This window comes from Sceloporus undulatus, chromosome 3 (genome assembly GCF_019175285.1).
Source record: "Sceloporus undulatus isolate JIND9_A2432 ecotype Alabama chromosome 3, SceUnd_v1.1, whole genome shotgun sequence".
NCBI lineage: Eukaryota > Metazoa > Chordata > Lepidosauria > Squamata > Phrynosomatidae > Sceloporus > Sceloporus undulatus.
This window is the reverse complement of record NC_056524.1, coordinates 29,140,743-29,158,503: the sequence shown is the minus strand read 5'-3', so window position 1 is coordinate 29,158,503 and position 17,761 is coordinate 29,140,743. Positions and strand designations below refer to the sequence as shown.

At 39.3% G+C, this 17,761-nt stretch overlaps 1 pseudogene; it reads left to right on the top strand.

Annotated features, from left to right (window-relative positions):
• Window positions 1-10,183: 10,183 nt before the first annotated feature.
• Window positions 10,184-10,346, top strand: LOC121927413 (annotated as a pseudogene).
• The last annotated feature ends 7,415 nt before the right edge of the window (window positions 10,347-17,761 follow it).

Genomic DNA, 17,761 nt, shown 5'->3' with positions numbered 1-17,761 from the left:
AAGCTAATATTTCATTATATGTTTTGCATATAAGGGCCAGGGATCCTAATTTCAGTCCACATTGCCTCTAACAACCCTAGTGCTCTCTAAATATCCTCCTCCTACTGAGGCAATCTCCCCAACAAGGAATAACAAGACAAAATATCTTTATCATTGCACCACAGGAACAGTGCTGGTTAAGGGAAAGGGAAAATGAAATGCCAAGAACAGTGGATCATTCCCATCCACAGGGATTTGATTCCACCCCTCGCCAATGGATGGGAAAAATAATTTTCAATGTGTGTGTATTTCCATGTCAGCAAGCATGTGCCACCACTGAATAATGTTTGGCATGATGAGCTGTGGATATTCTAATCTGCAGATAGCTAGCCCACCAATGTAGTGGGCCCAATATAATAACTCCCCCCACCTTTTAGCTTGATAGTTCCTTTTAACCAAAAAAAAAAATAATTAGTTATGCCTCATTGTGGGAGGAGGTAACTAATGGGCATATATCTAGTTAGGCTGAACTTATAACTTCCAATTTCTGGTCCAGGAGGCCAAAATTGGCTTCTGGGCCTCAAAGCTTGCATATGCATGGTATACACAATAGCATTCAAATGAGCAGAAAACTGTAAACCATAATACGGAATTAAATATTTTCATAATCAAAGTTTTGATACTATCCATCATGTTTTCAGTTTATGGCCTCAATGTACTCTTGTTAGTTGTAATTTTAGTTCTCCCTCTCTCTACCTTTCTGTGCCTCTAAGTCACCTGTTCACTTATGGTGACTCCATGTATTTCATAGGGTTATCGTAGGCAAGGAACACTCATAGGGTTATCGTAGGCAAGGAACAATCAGAGATGCTTTTGTCAGTTCCTTCCTCTGAAACAGAACCTACAGCACCTGGTATTCCTTTTTAGTCCCCTATACAAATACTGAGCATGCACAATCCTTCTTAGTTTCCAAGATCAGATGGAATTTGGTGCCTTTAGAGTATTTAGGCATCCACCAAGTGTTTATCAGTGGAACCTTCTGAATATGAAATATATCCTGTTCTGGGCACAATAATTCAAGAAGGATGTTGAAAACTGCAGCATATCCAGAAGGAGGGTGATCAAAATGGTGAAAGGTCTGGAAACCATGTCCTCATAGGACTTGGGGAGCTGAGTATGTTTAGCCTGGATATGAGATGGTTAAGAGGGGACATGGTATGTTTAAATATCAGAAGGGATGTCATATTGATGATGGAGAAAGCTGTTTTCTGCTGCCCCAGAGATTAGGACATGGAGCAATAGAATCAAACTGCAGAAAAAAAGATTTCACCTTCCTGACAGTAAAATTTGTTCGACAGTGGAATACAGTAACTCAGAGTGTGGTGGATTCCCCTTCTTTAGAGGTTTTTAAACAGCCATCTTGGGAGTACTTTGATTGTGTATTCTTGCATGGCAGGGGGGTTGGACTGGATGGCCTTTGGGAACTCTTCGAAATCTATGATTCTGTTATTCATTTAGTCCATGGTATTCTGTTTCAACATCCAGCTGGATGTTTCTAGAACTATATCTGGAGTAGTAGAGAATTCTATTTACTTACTTACTTACTTACTTACTTACTTACTGTATATACTCATGTATAAATCTAGAAATTTAGGTTAAAAATTGACCCCAAAAAACTGACTCGACTTATCCATGGGTCAATGTAAGAACTGTGTCTTGACTCTTATTTAAAAGAAGTAACCATCTCCTGATGAAAAGCAAGAGTATAATATGTGAAGTACTGACCCCCTCTACACTCTCATCCATCCAACCTTAAGAGTAAGCACAAAGTTATGTCTGTTGAAACTTTATAAATTCTTTGACATTGTTTTGCTTTGCTTCATCCTTTAGATTGTTTGCTATATGCCCCTAATTTTTACCCTCAAATTATCCACAGGTCATAGCAAAATCCATAATTTTGGTCCCAAAACTTGTCCTCGACTTATACATGAGGTCGACTTATAGTCGAGTATATACGGTACTACTTACTTATATCCTGCTTTTCTCCCAGCACAGGGACTGAAGGCCGCGAACAGCAATTTTAAAACAATATCATTTAAAAACAATACAAACACATTTAAAAATAAAAAAATAAACAATTTTAAAAGTTAAAACAATTCTGCATTAAAATTTAAAATGTATTTTAAAAACTCTATAGAAACCTTAAAATCTGGATGACACAGCATTTATAGCCTAACCCTTGTCAGTATGAAAAAGCTTGAAAAATTCAAGCTCAGTCCATTTTCAATAAGAATTCACAAAAATGTCAATTGTGGATCAAGATAACAGGAGTGGGTTTTGTTTGTTTGTTTTTGTTTTAAATGTAAAACCACTCATGTACAAACTCTTCTATCTGAAGAATGAGAAAACATGAAGCATTCATTACATCCCTAACCCATCTGGAGGGCATCACATTGGGGAAGACTGGGTTAGACTCATTATTCCACATTCAGCTGAGTCATAGTCATATCTCTGGAATGACATCTGATTTGACGCAGCCAAGCATTAAAATACCAGACAAAGTCAGCCTCCTTGTACCTGACTGAACTATAGCAACACACATTTCTGGTAAGCTGCCATGCTGGGATGATTCTTATGATGATGCTGTGTGAAAAGGCAAAAGGTTCAAGCAGGTTCATCTCTTGCTTGGAGACAGTTTCACCTTCCTAAAGTTAACATAGGAGGATATCACACAACTGAAATTGGAAGTATAATCCAGTGTCATCCTGAATGCAAGCATGTGTATTCATGTTATTGCATGAAAGGTTACCACACACGATCGCTGGCACTCCGAATGCAATCACGCGTCAATCCACAGTTAAGTAAATTCAGTGAACTATTGAAGTCACAAACCTTATTCCTAGGCAACTTTGCACCCAGCGCGCTGTTGTTTGCTGTGATGTGCATATCTCCTTTGGTCCTGGTTCCCCTCCCAATCTGGAAGGGGGGGGGTTCCCATGAAGCCATGCTGCAATTCCACTTCAATTTTGCTCCCGCTTGTCCTTCAGCATTGCTGAGGAGGGGCTGCTGCCTGTTAATTAAGAGGCATGGACCGGGAGCTATTGGATAACCATTATATTCACATTTTAACGTGACAAGAGAGAATATATGCTCACTTTAATGTGAATAGTGCATGTTCTTTCAACTATTCTTCCTGTCCCACCCTCCAACCTCTTTTGTAAATTGTGAGGTTCCTTGGTTCCTCTCTCTCACTCGCCTAAATATGGTATGCTCCAATCACCTGGAGTCTCACTGAGCATGCACAAGGGTGCCATTTTGCAATTAAGAACCCACCGATGTGATGGCTTACTTTGCACAGAATCTGGGTTGCGTTCGGGAAGGCCATTACAGCAAATTTAAGGTGTGATAAGTAATCACGTAATTGCATGAATTTTCGAATTGACTTCTCTATCTTCACTTTCAAAATTGAGAGCCTTCCCATCCTGTTTGATAAACTCCATTGTGTTCTGACTGAGCCCACTTGTTCACCCTCCTTCTTTCCTGCATTTGTGAAATTTTCCAGAAGGTTCAGCAAATGTAAATACGAAGACATTTTTGAGATCCTGTTTAATGGGGCTTGAAAGAGAAATATGAAAGGCATTCTGTCTTGACTCAGGAAGGTTTGGCGCAAATCCCTCCAAACTGCCATCATGAGCATGGTATTGGACAGGTGCAGTTAAAATCTCCAGGACTGGCTTTAAAGATAATTTAAAAATAAAATTGGTGTCTTAAATTGAGAGATGAAATGTCAAATGACATTTGCCCCCTAAGGAACTTTCTGAGATTGTGTTTTTTCTCATCTCAATAGAAAAAGGAACCACTCCTGATATTTTTGTGTGAAGGATGCCATAGTCATCATTGCTAACTAATGTTCAGAACTTTGCTACATCAAAAATTTTTTAGAGGAAGCAAAATGGTGGCCAGCCAGTAATCAGCCAACATAGTTGTTACTCTTGTCACTTGCAGACTAGAAAAGGAAAAATAAAAACTGAGATGATGATGATGATGATGATGATGATGATGATGATGATAATAATAATAATAATAATTTCTTATTCATCTCTCCCCATGCATCAAGGTGGGGGACAACAACAATTAACAAACATACCACATCAGTTAAAACACATTAGTTAAAATACACATCAATTTAAAAGGACATACATACAATTGAAAAGGACAAGATATACACATATTAAAACAATCCACATTTAAAATGCATCATTTAAAATACACAGTTTAAAAATTATAGAAAAAGAGGAAGGAAAGGAAAGGAAAGGAAAAGGAGCTTTACTTCAGTAGCTATTAATGATAATATCTCTCCCCAAGAAACTGTTCAAATATTTCTCCTTCCTCTGGAGAAATTTTATAAAATACAGTAGTCCCCCAGACATTACTCTGCCTTAAAATGGGCTGGAGAATGTTAAGATGCCAGCTATGCTTTACTTTCAAAATGATTTTAAAGAAAGAGAAATAGAACATAGGCACATGTGACATTTCTCTGTTTTAACAGCTCTTGTGCCAAATCCCCAAACTAATTTTATAACTGGAGCATTTTTGAAGGTCAGATTTGTGGCATCAGTCTTCCTAAAGCAGATTAATTATCTCTCAATATAACAAGTTAATAAAATCATAGGCAGGTTTTAAACAAATATAATAGCAACATAATCAAAAGGTCAAATCTATAACTTGAAACAAGAAGAACATAATATATAACAAAAACATAAAATAAAAACTGTTTGAATTAGCCAAAGACAACAAGTAATTTAAAAAATATATATACATCTTCTGAACATCAAAAGATGGAGTTAGTTATATCTTCAGTCCCAGTTACTAATTTACAAAGCATTTTGAGCCAATTAATGTTGATGGGATTACAGTAGCCCAATCCTCTGTCTCTTCCAAATGTTTGGCAGTTTGGACGCTTTCCTGTTCAGATTCACCATCTCCCCCATAATACTGAGGTAGCAGAGTTAGAGAACTCCCCTCTTCACATGTTGATCCAACTTGGTTTTGAAAAGTCTGAACAGGGCTTCACTTTGGAGAGGGTTCTTTAGAATAGGGGCCAGAGCCAGTGTGGTATGGTGGTTTGATTGTTAATCTATGACTCCAAGGACACCAGGATTAAAATCCCTGCTTGGCCATGGAAACCATCTGGGAAGCTTTGGGAAATCCTCACTCTCTCAGAACTTTATCACATAGGGCTCCAGGCAGGGATGAGAACAGGACAAAAGGAGCCTGGCAGGGAACAGAAAGAGTGGGGGACGCATTTTACCACACACACAAGTCCCTCACTCGTTCTGTTCCCCTCTCTTCTGCTCCCAATCCTTCCCCAGAGAAGGGGGAGGATAGATGGGGAATGGAACAAGTGAGTGTCTTCAGTGTACAGTAAAATGTGTCCCCCACTCATCCCCCATTCATTCCTGGCCCCTGCCATTCCATTCTCATCCCTGCCTGGAGAATGTGGTGCAATAAAGTTCTCAGTTTCAGAGGAAGGCAGTAGCAAACCACCTCTTAACAAATCTTGCATAGAAAATCCTGTGATAGGTTTTCCATAGTGTTGCCATAACAACACAAAAATGACTTGAAGGCACACAACAGCAACAACACCCCTGGAAAAGCCCTGTCTCTAGTGACCTGCCAACTTTATAGCTCTTAATTGTGAGAGAGCACATAGGACCTCTCATTATTATCCGAAAACATGGGTAGGTTGGTTCATCAGGGTGTGAGAGGTCCTTTACGTAGTCCAAACTATTCAGAAACCAGAACTTTGAATTGGAAGTGCACTGGCAACCAGTATAGCTGCTAGAGAACTGGAATGACATGATTTGGCCATCTAGTTGGTGAAGTGTAAGCCCTACAAGGACTTCAGCACTAGCTGAAGTTTCTAAGTCATTTTCCAAGAGAAATCTAGAGTGCAATGAAATAGCTGTGTCTGGAGTGCATACAGTAATGCAGTCCACACAGTATTGAGGCTTGGTCCTCCTTGTATCTTCAGTCTTTGTTCAAAAAGACTTCAAGGTGGCTAACAACAATAAATTAAAACAAAATGTAGCTCAATGAGTAAGAAAATCATTATTGTCATCATGATCTCCATCAACAGAGCCCTTGACCAAAAATGAGGTATTTTTGGATACTGTCAAAGCTGTACAGCCCACAGGACAGTTGACGGAACTGAGTCGTTACTTCCATGCAGTTGCTCACCCCAGACTTTGTTGCATTGTTGTTGTGTGCCTTCAAGTCATTTCTGACTTATGGTAACACTAAGGCAACCCTGTCATGGGTTTTCTGAGGCCAAGAGAATTTGACTTACTCAAGATCACACAATAAGTTTCCATGGCCAAACGAGGAATCAAACCCTGATCTCCAGAGTTATAGTCCAATGCTCAAACCACTACATCACACTGGCTCTCATCTTAACACCCAAGACATACACCCAAGGAATTTTCCATCAGCATAGAATGGACCTTTGGCATGGATGAGTTACCTTTGCAGTAAAAGTCATGTCTGTTGATCAATTCCTTTATTATTCTCTCTCTGCTGGTCTTCAGCAGGGGTTAGGATTCCATTGCCTAACCTGAAATATAGTAGGACACCTAAAGGAGATGCAGCTTTACTCTTCCCTGGAATTTCTTGTGCCTTTCCTCATAGCAATAGCAAGTACACTTCTATACACTTACCTAAGCATTCACAACACAGTTTACAGTGTGTAAGCCAATTGCCCCCAACAAGCTGGGTACTTATTTTAGTGACTTTGAAAGGACTCCAGGCTGAGTCGACCTTGAGCCCCTGGCTGGGATTGAACTCACAACCTAGTGGCTGTGAATGAGTGGCGGCAGTATTGTCATTTAATACTGCGCCACCAGGGCTCAAGACCAGGTGCTTGTAGCTTTTCCCTTTATTTGGAAGTTTCAATAATAAAAGCTCTGTAAATTTTGTCATACAGTCAAACATCTAAACATAAGATTTGGGTGGAATTTTTCTTTAATTTTTCTGAAGAAGAAGAGCCCTCCCTCCTTGCCAACTATCATCTTCTGGCCTGGGAGGGAGCGAAAGGACAGACCCAACACCATCGGGCCTGAAGAGGAAGAGCCCTCCCCTCCCTCTTTCCAACTGTCATCTTCTGGACTGGAGGGAGTGAAAGGACAGGCCCAACGCCATCGGGCCTGAAGAGGAAGAGCCCTCCCTCTTTCCAACTGTCATCTTCTGGCCTGGAGGGAGTGAAAAAGACAGGCCCAATTCCATCGGGCCCAGCCTTGATTGAGAAGAGCCCTCCCTGTAGTCTGTCTGCCTTGGTCCAGGCCTCAGAGGGAGAGAAGAACTGCTGGACCTGATCCCCTTTCCCACCACCATTCCCTTCTCCTTTTGTGTCGTGTCTTTCTAGATTGTAAGGCTGAGGGCAGGGAACCGTCTAATTAAAATAATAATTGTAAGCCGCTCTGAGAGCCTTTAGGGCTGAAGGGCGGGGTATAAATACCATAAATAATAATAATAATAATAATAATAATAATAATAATAATAAATCTGTTTAGTGTTCAGTTCTTAAGCTGGATCTATATGCTTTGAGGCTGACTATGAGTATGTTCATACAGTTCAGTTCTTTGTAGCTGAACAGCTCTAGCTCAGTGGTACAGCACACGTATTATATGCAGAATAAGGGCAGTTGAAGATTACTTGTCATCTGAAGTGGAAGAGCTTGGGCCACTTGCTCAGGTTCCCAGTGTTACTCCTTCCTTCCTGATTCTCATCCAGTTTCTAGTTTTTCCCATCAGTAAGAGGAGAGGAGTTCTTCCCATTAGGCTTATGCAAAAGCAAACTGCTGCAGCCTCTCTTAGCTTGTGTCTTCTCCCTCATTAACAACTTTTTCCATCATCACCACACTCTGATGTCACTTGGCCACACGTTTCCTAGTTTTTATCTGTGCATTTTTGGTGAGTATGCTCTGCAGAAACCAAATTTTAAGCTATATAGGCTTTTGGTTTGAACTAGCTAGGTTCTTATACTCTGAACTAAATAAACAAATAAAGCAGTTTGATACCACTTTAACTGCCATGGCTCAATGCTATGGAAGCCTGGAATTTCTAGTTTGTGTGCCACCAAAGCTCTCTGACAGAGAAGGTTAAAAAAAACAACCCACAAAACTACATGTCCCAGAATCCCATAGCATTGAGTCATGACACTTAAAGTGGTATCAAACTGCTTTATTTCTGCATTTGTCTTCTCCCTCTAATTCTCCTAATCTCTAAACAGCATGGCAAAAAAGTAATTAAAATATCTGGAAGGCTATACATCCTTTGAGCATGCTGACTCAGGATGATGAGAGTTGCAGTGCAATCCTTTCAGCAAACATTAATTTGGGGGAGGTAGACCTTCATAAAGCAATCAGAAGAACTGTCGAAGTTGCAACACTAAATATTTACATCACACTCCTCTTCTAAGATACATAACATATTTTTTTAAGAACACAAAAACAGAATTATACAGCTGGAAGGAATCTCAAAGGTCAACTGTGTTAGGTCAGAAAAAAGGCCCATGTAGTCCAACATTATGTTCACACAGTGACCAGTCAGTTCCCTAAATGGGAATCTTGCCAGCTGGACATCACTACAACTGCATTCCCATGTAGTCAAAACCTTCGACAATGAATTTTGTGTCTCTGTAATGAATTCTTGTCTGTGCAAAAAAGTACTCTTTCCTCTATCCTGAATCCATCATCATTTACCCTCAATGTATAATTGCAGGTTCTAGTACTGAAACTGAGAAAAGCTTCTCCTTATTTATTTTCTCCTCATCATCCCCAGTGTTTGTTTATATATATAAACAAACTTGCTTGTTTCTTTTCTATTCTGAACCATCTCAAATGTTATAACCTAGGACCATTGCCTCAATCCCCTATTCATTTTCCTCTTCTGTATGTTTGGTATCACTACAATATCTACTTTTAAAATATATATAGGTGCAATAACCTGTATGCAGTATTCCAAATGTGGTCATGCCATAGATTTCTATGAAGACATTACACTAGTAGCAGCTTTCTTTTCACCTCCTTTCCAATGATGCCCACCAGGAAATTTATCTTTATCTTTCTCTTAATAGCAAAAGCAGTCATACACTGGGTCAACATTTTCATCAAACTATATATCACGATCCCAAAATATCTTTCTTAGGCAGTCATTACAAATACAGATCTCATCCCATCTTCTCTTTGGCGCGTTACAGACCGCCGGATTGCGGTGGTCTGCTGCCACCGCTGCTTGCACCATCCGGGAGCCGCAGCCTTTAAACGGCGTGGCTTCCGGACGCTGCCGAGAAGGAGCGCGGAAATCGCGCTCCTTCTCAGGCCCCAGAAGAGGTGCCGCAAAGTGCAAGGGGCACATTTGCGGTGTCATTTGTGGGGCAACACGTGCGGACGCAACGCGTCCAGCACATAAAGATGGTGGCGCCCGTGTGTATAGGGTGCCGCCATCTTTATGCCCCTGTCACGTGTTAGGGGTGAGGCCATATGGACGCTAGGTCCTCGGCCAACCCCTAACATGTGACAGGGGCGTATTAAAGGCCCGTCTATAACGCGCCATAGATAGGTTTTATTAGCATTGTTTTTTTGGGGGGGAAGGACAGCTTTTGAATCTGCCCATGTGCAGTGTCAGACATCCTGAACCACAACTGTAACGGACTCTAAGGTTACAATGCACCTTTAATAGCATTGTCGTGGATGATTGGCCAATATACTGCATTGGAGGATGTAGCTATGTCTCCTGATGTAGCTGTCTCCTACATCTCGCTGCACAAAAAATACCATTTCAGCAGGGCAGACTTCCTGCCTACCCACCTTGCACACAACCATTTCTTGTGTTGCTCAAGAACAGGAGGATGAGTGAGCATGCCTCCAGCTCTCTTCTTATAGCTAGGTATGATACAATTAGCATAATGTTCATCCCCCTGTTCTCCAGCAACATGGAAATAGATGTGTTGGGGGTTTTCACTGCTGAAATGGTTGGTTTTGGGGGGACCTTTGGTCACTGTGTAACATTTAACATTGTGTAACAAATAACATTTGGTCATTGTGTGTGTAATGACCATAAAAGTTAGTATCAATGCTGTAAGGCAGTCTTATGACTTCATAATTACCGAACAGGATGCTAGTCAGTTATATTTATTTCACACTGATTTCGCTTCTTGGCCTTTTGGCTAAGATCAAGTGTAGTATTTCACACTGATTTTGAGTGAATATTCATTTGGTGCAGAAATCTTTTTTTGGGGGGGGGTGTGTGCAAAAATCTTGGCTGTGGTTCTTGCACCCTCAACTATTCTAGGCGCAGGAGAGATCTTTTCCAAAGAGGATGTGACCCCAAAGATCTATTTTTAGGTAATATCTTGGGGGGGGGGAGGCTTCTACTGGGGCTAAAATGGCTGGGGGCAAAATGTGGTGAATATGCCATAGGGAGCATTGATTGGTCCCCAGTGTAGTTTAAAGGATTTCTATGTGATGTTGAGTGATAAAGGTTACTGGCTGATGTTATAGAAATATAAATATATGTGCTTTCATTCATTATTTCCTGTAATGATATAAAGCTTTTAAATATTTAGTGGTAGCAATACTAGTGTAATTTTGCCTTCTTGGACATGTTCCTAATTCCTGAACATTGTATTTCTCTGTTCTGCGGCTTTTCCTTGGCTGTTAATATATATTTTTATTTTTTAAAAAGAAAGGCTTGTTAAGATTCCTTTTACTAACTTTACGAGTCACATAGATCCTTTAAAGCTTTGGTGGTGGCAAAGTTGGCATCACTTAAATGTCATTCCCCCCCCTACAATGAGCTACATAGCTGAAGTGAAGCATGACACAAACAGAGAGAGCTCAATGATCAAATGTCATGACTGAACAGATCATCTGAAAATGAATGCTAGGGCTGCTCTTTTCTAGACTGACAAGAAGAAAAAAAACATTTCCCTGTCTTCCCCCACCCTCTAAAACTGGGTATCAATAGAGAATAATCAAGATGGTACTAATGAGTGGAAAAGGGTGGAGTGATGGAAGGGTGGAGTGATGTGATCTTTAGAAACATTATACCCTCTGGTAGTTTAAGCTCTCTAAGGATCTGAAGTCTGTTATTGTTCCTCTTGGGAGGTCCATTTATACTTAACAAACATCTGGCTTAATTAGGCTGACAGCTGCTGCAGGTTCTGTTGGACAAGCTCCAGGCATGAGGGTGCATTAGCATTTGTCTAATGGTTTAACCTTTCATAATCTGATCTCCCTGGCAGAAACGAATTAGCAAGATAAAATTGATCACTCGCTAAGGTGCTATGTGCACATGGCATGCATATCACAAGGAAATGTAACCCACAAATTCATGTCACCAAGAACCTTGAAAATCATAAATGTATGTGTACACAGGTCCATTTGAATGTGTGTGTTTGTGTGTACTGAAGTAAAGCAACAAGCAAAATAATATATGGAAGACCCGGCTGCAAACATAATGATTTTGTTTTTTACGAGTTATCGGTTACTTAGGATGTCCTGAACACATGGAAGAATTAGGCTGAAACTAACAAAATGAATTTCAACAGGGGAAAATTGAAATTCCTTAGTCAGAAAAAAAGAAATCAGAGGCACAATATAGCATGGATAGCAATAGCAATAGCATGTACATTTCTATACTGCTTATCAGTACACTTAAGCACTTCCTAAGTGGTTTACAAAGTGTAAGCTAATTGCCCCCAACAATCTGGGTACTCATTTTAGCGACCTGGGAAGGATGCAAGCCTGAGTCGAGTTTGAGCCCTTTTGCTGGTATTGAACTCGCAACCTTATGGTTTGTGAGTGAATGGGTGCAGTACAGTCATTTAACCACTGTGCCACCAGGGTTTGACAGAATTATGTGTGAAAAGGATTTAATGACCTTAATAGACTACAGTGGGTCCTTGGTATCTGCTGGTGTTTGGTTACAGGACCCCCTGTGGATATTACAATTGGTGGTTGCTCAAGCCCCATTGAATCCAATGGTATAGTAAAATGATGTCCCTTATATAAAATGGCAAAATTAACTTTTGGTTTTTAGAATTTATATATTTTCAGTTTAGAAGAGGTATTCACAATTCTCAGTCAGAAAGCTCTAGTGCCTCACACAACTACAGTTTCCCAGATTCCATAGGACTTTGCTATGACAGATATAGTGGAATGTATATAAATGTATAGTGTGAAAAGACAGGCTATCAATGGAATTTATGTATAATTTGATTTAGCAGGTTCCTGTTGATTCAGTGGGTCTACTCTAGTTGTCTACCAACTGAATTGAGTTCATAAGATTCTTATGACAGGTTAGAATCATAGAATAATAGAGTTGAAAGAGACCACAAGGGCCATCCAGTCCAACCCCCTGCTATGCAGGAAATCCAAATCAAAGCATCCCCGACAGATGGCCATCCAGCTTCTGTTTAAAGACCTCCAATGAGGGAGACTCCACTACACTCTGAGGGAGTTTGTTCCACTGTCAAACAGGTTTTCCCATAGTCACTACTGTGTAGGCAACAAAAGACTGTGTTCTAACCTTTGGTCCTACAGTTGAATTAATTCTTCCAGACAGATTTACCTCCTGTAAAATGAGGACTGGAATCTAGGATTATCTTTTGTCTCTGCCCCCCTTCTCACACCATGATGACTGTGACTTTAACAGAAATATGATAGGTGCCAGCTTTCCCCGGCACTAGGCTACAGTGATGGGTAAATCTACAGCTGTTGGGTTTTGTCCACTGTGAAGCTATTAAAATGTTATTCATATTTCATTTAATGATTTTCTCAATGCTCCATATTTATGGCCTCTAGTGATACCCACACAGATCTGAATAGCATAGAATCTTCCTTGGAATATTTGTCCAATTGTATGAAAAGCTGTCCAAAGCAAATTTGGGGGTGAAAAATAACTGAAAAACAGTAATTGTGCACTAAATTTGTAGAGTGCCTTCTATTTTTGTAACACCCCAGATCATCGAGACCGAAGGTATTAAAGCTGACCTTTTGCTGCAATATGAAATATGAAATTTGTTGCAAGTCTATTGAGGCAGCAATAATACTCTAAAAATTTGTGAAAACTGTTTCCCATCCTGAGAATTAGACGTCTGCGGTCTGCTTTCGTCCTTCCATTATTATTTGTATGTAAAGGTGCTAATCATCTGTTGAGCACCATTCTCCCAGCTATTGTAGAAGACTGTTAGAATATAGACATATAATTGGACTGTGAAAGCAGAAGCCCTTCAGTTTGCATCATTCCCAGCCATTAGATGATGATGGATAACAGGAGGAGGAATTCGTTAACAACCAGAAGACTTCAGATTTCTTATCCTGATCCTGTATCCAATTATGTCATTGCTTGCACTTGCCCAGTTTCAGAGTTAGTTCAAGCATAGCATCCAATGCTATTTTATTGCACGAATATTTGTGAAAAATGCTCATGTGATTGGCTGTATAAGCCCTTGTACAACTGTGCAACTACAATTGCTGGCACAAAAGGATTATTGAATATAACTAGGCATCAAAACCTTGGGGTCTCATTATCTCATCCCAGATACAGTGTACATAGTTTAAAAAAATTGCTAAATCTTTAAAATCTGCTTTTAACTTATTACTGCAGGTTAATATGTTTTTAGCTTATTTAATTATTTTACTGTTATAAATTGTGTAACTTGTTTTAAAGCTTTTTGTAGGTTGCCTTGAGATCTTTCATATAGGGTGGGGTATAATTATTTTAATAAAATAAATAATAAAATATACTGTTTTAATGGAGAGTTTCACTCCAAAGATCTTGGTGTATAATCACATATGGTCATTTGTAAGGTAAAAGCTACCATAGTTTAGGGTTGCCATGCTTCCTGGATTGCTGAGTTTTACTAGTTTGGTGCCCATTTGGATCATTATTTTGCCTGGATTTCAAACTTTTTCTTTTCTTTAAACCCCCCCCCCCAAAAAAAACAACAACAACACTCTAGACCTTGTAGAAGGCAAGATATTGGGCAAAATGTGGAGACACTCTTTTGTCAATTTTTCCTGCCAGAAACAAATCCTCCTGGGAGTTTCATGTGTGAGAGATAGTGGTGCGAGTGTAAGAAGCAAGTGAGTGGTACACTGTGAGCTGTGGAGTGAAAATGAAAAAAAAAAAAAAACCATACAAAAGTTTATCATTACCTGAACTGCCAGTAACAAAATAATTGGATGGGAGAATGATGACCCTAGCAGAGATGAGCTAGTTAGCATATACATTTTTATGAGAAAACTAATAGGAAAAAGACAGTTAAAATAGCCTGTTTTCCAGTTATAATAAAACATTTATTCTGTATCTCTGAAGAAAATCAGACCATGTTTTCCCCCTTCTGTTTCTTTTGAATCTTGCTCTGTGAGTGGCAGTCACTCTCAAGGGTTCACAATGGTATTTTTATGAATCTGTAGGTTTTTGTGAATCTGTACATTTACCATGAATGGTTAAAAATAGTGACCTGATGAGAATACCTCTACAAGTGTCTATGCATGACAAATTTAAAGATTATTGTTGTCCGTTTATCTGTAGTGCACTAGGAATGTATGTGTCCACTTTACACGTTTTCCCCCTCCCTCTTAATTCCCACAGCAATCTTGTAAAGTAGGTTTGTTGAGAAGTAGAGGTGGCCAATAGTTACATGGTTACTTCCATGACCAAGCAGAGAATTGAACACAGCTACCTCTGTTCCAAAACCAGTACTTTAAAGTTTAAATATTACTCTATAGTGTTCTTTTCAGCTCAGTGTAACTGTAAATAAATGATATGAGATTTGAAATATAGTGAAAGAAAAAAATGCAGCAATTAATGTGACTAATAATAATGTGCATAATTAGAATGCAAATCTGAATAATTTGCATAATAGATATTCAGATTTGACGAACAAGAATATGGCAATCCTGCTAAAGAGCATGTGGGACTCATAACAGACTTATGGGGAATCTAAATATTGCTCAGTCATTTCTCAATAGATGGAAAACAATTTTTTGACACTCATGCATCTTTATGTAAATGTAAGACAGATTGATTAATATATGGTTTGAAAACTGACATTTTTTGCTTACTTGAATGCTATGATATATAGTTAAGACCGCTTAAAGAATTACAGTTGCAGAAAACAGTTTCAACAATTAATTAGCAATGCTTTAATTCTACATTGTCTATTTGACTAAATATGTGTAACATCTCCTGGCCTGACCGACCCACACCACATTCCACCTTATGAACCCACCTTCAAAGACACCAAGCAAGGGTGCAACAAGGATTTGAGACAGGAGTCCTGTTTATTAAAGTCTTGCTCACTAGCAAGGGGGTGATGGTGGCAGAAATGTCATCCTCTGCCGACCCCAACCAGAAGCTGAGTGATTCTCCTTCACCCAATCTGGCTGCTGGCTGTTAAGGTGGGCTGGGATGGCATTTATGTGGTCCGAAAGTAAGACTATGTAGTTTTATTCAATACAGAGCAGTTACAGATTTTTAATGCTATGTTATGAATCTGTAACTGCAATACTGAATGCCAGCCAAAATTATTAGGAAAATGTAAGAATGTTTGGCAGTTGGGTGACAGGTGTGGATTTCCAGTAAAGTCTATGATTTCCACTCCATTTATTGCATCTTGGAAACTTAAGAATTGAAGTTAGAATGCAACACAAAGTTTCTGAATACAAGACCAGTATTTTCAGATGTACCCTCTGTACTTAACGATTCGGAACTGTTATGGTCTCTGGCTATGCACTTACAAGAACAAAAAGACTTTTTACCGATGACATTAATCACCAGGATCTAACATTAATTTGGATTTCCATGAATAAGGGCACTACAGTGTAGCAGTCTTCATAGTGCTGATGTTTTAAAATTTTGCGGCATTTGTACTTTCCACCTTTAGGAAGTCTCATAGGCTTTTTATGCCTCCCTAAGGCCATTTTGAACCTCTAAAGGGCCCTCAAATTCCTCCCATTAATGGAGCTGTAGAGCATTTCACCATGTTTATTTTTCTTTGCCCCTCTATTTGCTCAGCCAGGGGCTCAGGGTTGACTCAGTCTGGCATCTTTCTGAAGTCACTAAAATGAGTACCCAGCTTGTTGGGGGCAATTAGCTTACACTTTGTAAACTACTTAGGGAGTACTTAAGTGCACTGATAAGCTATATAGAAATGTACTTGCTATTGCTATTGCTATTGATTTATGAAGGGCCTTTTTTTTTAAAAAAAACAGGAAACAAGTTAGAAGGTTCCCCCCCCTCAAAAGAAATGAGTAAAAAATAAATCATAGATGTGGGTGGTGGTAGAAAGAGTAGTGTGCCTCATTGAGTTTTGGGAGGAGGGAGGTAATATGACCCTGCAACATCTGACATTTGTACACCCCTAGCAGAAGACAGCACATTTTTGGGTGGAAATTGCATTAGATAAATGGTTCAGATAGTAAAAATTTTGACTCCCCCTACACACATTCCATTTAAAAAAAATAAACAGCACGTAAGAGAAAGAAACATGACAGAACCTAACTGTGTAATACTAATTATATTGCTTCATTGATTTCACAATGTAATGCTGCTCATATTTCTGAATCAGGATGAATGAACAATGCTTTCTGTCTTCCCATTCCTCTGCAAAGTGAAGTGCAGGCAATAGGTTACAACCTAAGGTCTGTAACTGCTTTATGACATGCAGCTGTTTCTGTAATACAAAGGCAACAGCTAACCACAAAAAGCAACATCAGCAGCAGTATAGCGGTAAATTGTGATTTGCAGGTGTTCATTCTGATGGGATACACCTTAACCTGCCCCAAAAGAGAATCTGAAAATGTAGGCAGCAGTATTGATCCATACCAACTAATCAGTTTTAGCAGCTTGAATTTCCATTGTGTCTCAGTCTTTCATAAAGAAAATGGGTCTTAAGTAGTCATTGAAGTCCAGTCTACCTCAAAATACATTGCATAACAACAACAACAAAAAGGTTACTCACAACAAAATATTGTTACTGGGAACACCCACCCACACACCCAACTTTACTGTATAGATTATTGCTCAGACTAACAGGGTGCACCCTCCAACATCTCACAGACAAAAACGAGGACATGCATGGCCAAGCAACATAAGAGTGTGGTCAAGATGGGAAAGGTTATTGTCAGAGAAACTATCTAGAATGTTGTATAAAGGTTTTTCTGATGTATGTTGGAAATGTGAGCAACAAAACGGGGCATTCTATCCTATGTAGTAGACATGTGAAAAAGCTTTTAAAAAGTGGAATCAAATATTCACATTGATGGAATGGATTTTAAAAATTCCTATTCAACTAAAACATGTGCTGTTTCTTTTGGGACTGTTGGATTTACAGTCGGAGAAGACTCATAGAAGATTACTTCAGTATGTGATCAAGTCAGCAAGATTGTTGTATGCACAAAGATGAAAGAATTCAGCATTAGCTACCATGGAGAAGCTTACTGAAATTACCACATTTAACAGAAATGTACAAATGGACATGTCTGATTAGAGAAAGGTCATCAGTGACATTTCTCAAAGAATGGAACCCCTTATAGACTTTTTGTGGAAAAAAGAGAAAATGACTTGACAACTTTTGGGTTTGATTATTAGAAACAATAGGTTATCAAGAGAAAGGAATTTGCTGTAATACTAGAGAGTGAAACATGAATACTTATGTATATGTACAAGCAGGGATGTAGCCAAGGGGAGGGGGTCCGTGGGGTCTGGACCCTCCC